This window comes from Myotis davidii, unplaced genomic scaffold, assembly GCF_000327345.1.
Source record: "Myotis davidii unplaced genomic scaffold, ASM32734v1 scaffold679, whole genome shotgun sequence".
Taxonomy (NCBI): Eukaryota; Metazoa; Chordata; class Mammalia; order Chiroptera; family Vespertilionidae; genus Myotis; species Myotis davidii.
In genome coordinates, this window is record NW_006290023.1 from 1,189,398 (window position 1) to 1,196,798 (window position 7,401).

Consider the following 7,401-nt stretch of genomic DNA (forward strand, 5'->3'; position numbering starts at 1 on the left):
ACCTGAGAAACTTAAAGTAAACATCCGTATTTAAAAATATATTCTCAGCCCTGGCCAGTGTGTCTCACTGGTTAGAGCATTGGCTTGCACACCAAAGGGTCTCAGGTGTGATCCACTGTCAAGGGCACGTACCTGGGTTGCAGATTTAGTTGAGTGCAGGAGGCAACCAATCAATGTGTCTTTCTCTTATAGATGTTTTTCTCTCTCTCCTTCTCTCTCTCTGTGTCTCTCCCTCCCCACTTCCACTCTCTCTAAAAATCAATGGAAAAATATCTTCAGGTGAGGATTCAAACAAACAAACAAAAATATATTCACACAACTCAAAATTTTAATAGTTTGAAGAGCAGGGAGTGAGAAGTCTTCTTCCCACCTTAATGCCCAAGCCCGTGGCTCTCTGATAAAGCCTCCGTGGAGATGATATCACCCCCAAGTGGGTGAAAATTGCTTCTGGGGTAGATGAAAATCTGGTTTTATGTATAAAGCAAAGATATATACAGAATATATAAACAGACTTACCATAGATTGTGGTATTACAATTTTATTGGGAATGATTAGGAAAAATGTCTAAAAGTGATTGCTCCTTAAGGCTTAATAATGAAATAAAACTTTAAAACTATTCTAGAACCAGCCACTGCTCAGATTTCTTATGAGATCTACCTAAAATCTATACATCCATTTATTCCTGTTTTTCTATAAAATGGTAACATATCATCTGGATTTTCTTTTTTCACTTAAATATATCTTAGGGATCACTCCATGTTAGTGAAAACTGCTTGTTGGTTCCTTTTTACAGTATTCCTTATGTTTGAATGAAATTACTTAACCAGTTCGCATGGATCGATCTTCACGTGGCTTCGGAAGCACCTAGCATTGCTGTGTGTGCCACAGTGGACACTGGATAGCTGCACTCACGTCATTTCTCATGTGAGTGATTATATCTGAAGAAGTTCCTGGAAGTGTGGTAGCTGGGTCAGAAGGCGTGTGCATTTGTCATTGAAGTATATATTGCAACTTGTCCTGCATAGGGGACACATCAATTTCCTCCTTTGTTGTTAAATAGGAGCGTGTCAGTTCCCCCACGACCTCACCATCATGGGGTATTAATGAAACCTTTTGATCTTTGCCAATCTGATGGGGTAAAAATGGTATTGTAGTATAGTTTAAATGTTAATTTCCCTTATTAGGTTGAGAATCTTCTCCTGTGTCTAAGAACCATCTTTCTTTATGAGCTTAAGGTTTGCTAACTTTTCCATGGACTGTTGTAATATTTTTCATATTTATTGTTTCCAAGGGCTCTGTATATACAGGGCTGGGCAAAAGTAAGTTTACAGTTGTGAGTACATGAAACACAGTTTATTCTTTTTAAAAAATATATTTTATGATTTTTTTACAGAGAGGAAAGGAGAGGGATAGAGAGTTAGAAACATCGATCAGTTGCCTCCTGCACACCCTCTACTGGGGATGTGCCCACAACCAAGGTACATGGGGTCCTCAAACTATGGCCTGCGGGCCACATGCAAATACAAATATTGTTTATTTTAAACTATAGTCCGGCCCTCCAACGGTCTGAGGGACAGTGAACTGGCCCCCTGTTTAAAAAGTTTGAGGACCCCTGGTACATGCCCTTGACCGGAATCGAACCCGGGACCCTTCAGTCCTCAGGCCAATGCTCTATCCACTGAGCCAAACCAGTTAGGGCCACAGTTTATTCTTGAATTATTATTTATTAATCATTGTATTATTTTAGACACAAACAACTGTAAACCTACTTTGCCCCCTCTGTATTATGAACACTATCACTTGTGTTATGAGTTATAGTTTACTCTGTTGTTCATATTTTAGAAATACTATTTACTTTATTTTAAAAATTATTATTTGTCTTGACTTTGTTCAGGGTGATTTTTACCTTGCAGGGTTTTTTATGTTTACATGGAATCAGTTGTTTTAATCATTCCTTTGGTGGCATCTGAGCTTTGTGTCGTATTGAGAAAAGGTGCAAGCTTGGATAAGGTGAGAGATGGGAAGGAGCATTCTAAGTAGAGGGAATAGCAGGTGCAAAGGTCCTGAGATAGGAAGGGTTCTTCAGAGACATAAAAGCAATAAGATGCATATGTACAGAAAGAAAGATTTATTTTAAGAAATTGGCTACCTGATCGTGGAGGGAAACACTTTAGAAATCTGGCCAGCTGGAGCCCCAGGAAGAAATGCAGTTCGAGTCCAAGGGTGGTCTGCTGGCAGAAGTCAACCTTCGTTCTATTTCATCTAAAAAGTACCTTCACAACAACATCTAGACTGACTAAATTTCTAGTTTGACTAAATATCTGGGCACCTAGCCAAGTTGACACAAAATTAACCATTCAAAGTCCACCCCCTGTCACCTTGGCACACACACACATCTCCTTAGTAAGGCTTAAACCATTCTCTTGTGATATACAATATGGGGCCCCTGCTCCTCCTACTGCTCCCACAGGCCCAGCAGGACCAGAAGGCACACAGTGAGGTCAGAATGGAGCTCCTGGTCGACATGGAAAAAGCAGACTCCAATGACCTAAGTGGGGAGTGCAGAAGTTTATCTTAAGACTTCTGTGAGGAGGTACGATTTCTAACAGACTTGAGGTAGTGAGCTCACCATTCTTGTGAGTATGCAATTGGAAGGGGGGGCATATATCTGCAGGGTTACATAGAAATTTATGTCCCAGGGAAGAACCTTGGTCTGGTCTAAAATAGAGTCAATCCAACAGCCCTCACTTCCTGTGGCATTGGAGACTCAGCTTGTCACACATCCCTCGTGTGTGTGTGTGTGTGTGTGTGTGTGTGTGTGGCTGGCAGTGCTCTGAGACTTGTGTGGGGTGGATCTCAACTGCAATCTGGGATGACTGGTTTGCTGCAGTCATTGTGGTTCTAAATGGAATTCTACTGTCAGCTCCTTGCGGTTGGACTTGCTGCCTCCTAGTGGGAAAAATAAGAAGTTTCCCTCACTATCATTTAATATGGGAGTTCTTGCTGATTCTACAGATTGAAGTTGTTTGCCTTGTGGGGAGGTGAGGTAAGGCAGGGTCCAACATGGAAGATTTTGGCCAGGGCCCTCGACCCACCCCCATTGTCTGATGGTATATGAGGGGGTCAGATGTCATGGGCTCAATGCTTCATCAATATATGTTTCCACTCCAGAAAATTCCTACATAAGAAGAGTGCTGGCAGGTGAGTGAGAGAAGGAGGGAGAGATATGCTCAGTAATTATTGACTGGTTGAAGGAAGGAAGGAAGATTCCTTGTCCTGGGGGAGGAGAGGACCCAGTGTGAATAAACTCTGGCAGTTTGTGCTTATTTTGTTGATAAACTGGGAGGATGTGTCCAGGCTGCTGACCTGGGTCCTGGTGTTCACTGGGCTGGGCCGGATGGTGGTGTGAAAGCAGAGGGTCCTGCCTCCAGTAGGGGCCCAGGCGAGCTAAGAAAGACCAAGGGCAACCTGTGGGGAGAATGCCCAGTCTCCTGTAATGAGAGGTTGGACTCCCACTCCAGGCTTCTGCAGGGAATGGATGGTGCAGGAGAGGCCTCATACTCAGGACAGATCCCAGAGAAAGCCCCTGGGGTGGGGTGGCAGAAACAGGCTGGGCAAGGCCTGGGGAGCTGCAGTAAACTTCTCATGAACTACTACCAGAAAGGAGGGAGATGGGGAAACACAGCCCAGGACAATTGGCCCCTGGGGACTGTGTGGGGGCTGGGGAGGAGGGAGCCAGTTTCTAGGTAGAGTCCCCCACTTGAGGAATCTACCTCAGGTCACGGTGGGCTGGGCAGCCTTGGGGAACATCATTGCCCATTGATGATTCAGCTAATGGGATAGAGCCTGGGGGCTGGTTCTGAGGTGGGTTTGGGGTGTCCTGGGGGTTCATCATGGGGCGACCTTGGGAGACTTTCTTTGTGGGTCAGACATAGCAAATGACCTAGGACATTAGTGGGGTCACCACAGAATGGTCTGGGGGCTGGAGCCTTCAGGAGGGGCTGAGGCATGGGACAGGAGGAACACTGTGAAGAGGCCACACAGGAGTATATCCAGGGCAGATGCAGGGCAAGGATGTGAGCTGAGAGCAGTGAGGGTCATCCTTGGAATTTGGGGTCTCAGAACATGGTGCTCCTTGGGGCTATAGATTGGGGATGGGTTGTGGGAGCACATGGATGAAAAGGAATCTTGGGGAACACATCATGCTGGAAGAACAAATTTTGTGGGGAGGGTGGAATTGGGGGATAGGTTGTGGACACTGGAAAATCTTTTAGTAAACCATTGTAGGAGAGACCCCTGTGGAACAGAACATGGAGCTTTGTGATGGATGTGGGGAGTGTGGCATTTGTGGGGGACTTGGGGTGCTCAGAACACCAGTGTGTCAGAGAAATTTGGGCAACCGAATAGGAAAAAACAACCAGAGGGTGGATTTGGGGTGCTCAGAACCAAGGATGCTTTAGCAAGTGGATCTAGGAGGTATGTTTGGGGAATTAGAAATAGGGATCAAATTATGAGAGTGGACCTAGGGGCTGGAACGCTTGTGGAAAGATTCTGGGAGTGGGATTGGGGCACCCTGTACAGGTTCCTTGGAAAGTAACAGATTATGGGAATGGGTTGGGGGTCCTTGAGGAATATACAAAGGGGTGAATTAGGGGCCTTAGGGCCCAGGGGAATCTTGGGGAACTATATCAAAAGCAATAGATCATGGGAGTAAGATTAGGGGGGCCAAATCTGAGCATGTCTTGTGGGTGAAATCCCAAGCTGAGACTGCCTAAGGGGATGGGGGCCAGACAATGGGAGATGGGCTTGACAGGGTTAGGGGGTCTTTGTCTGTGTGGGTCCAGGAGTGGACTAGACCAATGATGGTGAACCTTTTGAGCCCGGCGTGTCAGCATTTTGAAAAACCCTAACTCTGGTGCTGTGTCACATATAGAAATTTTTTGATATTTGCAACCATAGTAACACAAAGACTTATATTTTTGATATTTATTTTATATATTTGAATGCCATTTAACAAAGAAAAATCAACCAAAAAAATGAGTTCGCGTGTCACCTCTGACACGTGTGTCATAGGTTTGCCATCACTGGACTAGATCATGCTCTTGGAGAAGGCAGGACAGAGCCAGCTGGGTAGCAGAAGTTTTACTGTCAACCTTCACCCCTCATCGGTAGCATTTGTTGTCCCTGCTCCTTGTGTTGCTCCCAAAGGACCCAGCAGAACTGGAAGTGGGGCAATGAGGCCAGTATGGAGCCCCGATCCACACTGAAGTTCTAGGTGTGCTAGGCCATCACCACCATGTGCTCCTCTGAGGGCAGACTGCACAGCAGCTTGGCCCAGAAGTGGCCCTGGAACGCCATGAAGAGCGAGGAGCCTCCTCAGAGCAGCCTGCTCTGGGCCACATCGTCTGCACCTGGGGGCGGGGGGGCACCTTGAAAAGAATATGCTTGGCTATGGTGGAAACGCCCACAGGCAACAACCTTAGGATCTCTGGGAGGCTGAACAGCAGCTCTGGGCACTGTAACAGCTCCTTGCCCAAAGTGGCCGACTGTTACCCGGGCAGCTTCGGGATCTGCCGGCATTCCAGCTGGGTCCAGGCTGCTCTTCTGAAAGTCAGGGGCTACATGGCAATAGTGGTGCTTGATGTTCTCCACAATGTTCAGGTCCTGCTGCTCCAGGCAAGCCAGAGCCCAGCAGCATCTCAGCTAGGAAGGTGTTCAGGTGGATGCCTTTGAGGTCCAAACTCTTGGTGGCATTTGGTAGGTGGTAGCTCTGGAAGACAGGCACTGTGCAGGTGAGCCTGTGGCCCATGTTGACTACCAGCCTGCTGACCTGCCCGTGTGCACAGATGGACAGCAGCAACTGGGCAGCCATGTGTATGGTGGGTGAGCGTAGCAACTCAAAGGCCACCTCTCTCAGTTGGTGCTGAAGGGCAGTGAGAGAGCAGCAGCAGGTGGTCCAGGGTAGCCGCATGGAGGTTGTGACCCAGCAGGTGGCACCAGATGAGCTTGGCCTTATTCCAGTTCACCACAATGTCTTTCCTTATCGCCTGCACCAGAGTCAGCTCCAGGAGAGCATGGGCGGCCTTGCCTATGAACTTCTCCAGCACTGCCTGCCCTGTGGTGGCTGGCTTCTTAGGCTGGCAGCCTAATGGTGGCCATGACATAAGTGGGCCAGGCCTTCCCCATGAAGCCCACCACACAGGTGCCTGTGCCCCTGTCAGTGACCACTGTGCCGGTTATTGGTGGCAACCTGTCACCTACCATGCTGAAGGTGTCCTGCTATAAAGCCTTATTCACCAGACTTGAGCTGGAGGTCAGGCTGGGCTATGGGGCCCCTGAGGAGCACTGGGGCTCTGAGGGGATGCGATTTGCATCTATGGCTGCAGATGGCTGGGTGAGCTGCTGGGCAACCTGACCCCTTTCCTTTGGGGTATGTAGGTATGGGGAGAAATAGTTGAGGCTGGATCAGGGACATGTGCAGGCAGAGAGGAGAGGTGGCTGGTGTGTGGCATCAACCTGCCTGCTGTCTCCTTCAGAAGACTTTACAAGGCAGTGGTGGGGACGTGGTGATGCCTCTCCCTACCTCAGAAAGCTCCCAGGGTACTCGTCCGTACGGTATTCACCCCTAAAGTGCCAAATGTGAAGAAGCAGGAGAAAAGAAGGCTTTAGAGCAAGGATCTCTGACCTGGTTCCCCACTCCAGACCAGTAAGACCCAGGAATCCTTCTCTTGCTGCCTTGTCTTGAATTTATTCATAGTGTGTGATTGAGAGCTGGTCACAGGCCTCATTGGAATATGAATTGGATGGTGGTCGGTTAGAGTGGCTTTCTGGTTTCCAGGAGGATACAGAAGCCAAGCCTGGGTGGAGGCCAGGAGAGTCAGACACCCCCACACTAGGTTCTTTGACTCTTCTGCTCTGCCAGTTGCCTGGAACAGTCTCACTGACCCATTCATGCAGAGTAGCAATTTGCCTCTTCAGATCTCAGTGGGATACTTCCTTCTCCTGGAAGCCTTTATGATTTATCCTCTAGTCCTGAATGTGTCACGGGGATATCAAAGTAAGGAAGTTTATTGATTGTTGATCGATTGATTTTAGAGAGGGAGAGGATAGGAGAGGGAGAGAGATAGAAGTATCACCGCGAGAGAAACATTAATCTGCTGCCTCCTGCATGTCCTGTAGGGGATTGAGCCCTCAACTGGGGCATATGCCCTGACCAGGAACCAAACCAATGACCTCTTGGTGCATGGGACAATGCTCAACCAACTGAGTCACACAGGCAGGCGAAGTGAGAAAGTTTGACTAGTTGTGTAGGGATTTACTATCCTGGCCAGAGAGTAAGGTTGAGTTTTTATTAAATTAACTAGAGGCCCGGTGCACAGATTTGTGCACCAGTGGGGTCCC

General features: G+C 47.8%; 1 pseudogene; it reads right to left on the minus strand.

The window, feature by feature from the left end:
* Positions 1–5,148: 5,148 nt before the first annotated feature.
* LOC102767388 lies at positions 5,149–6,324 on the minus strand (annotated as a pseudogene).
* Between the last annotated feature and the right edge of the window lie 1,077 nt (positions 6,325–7,401).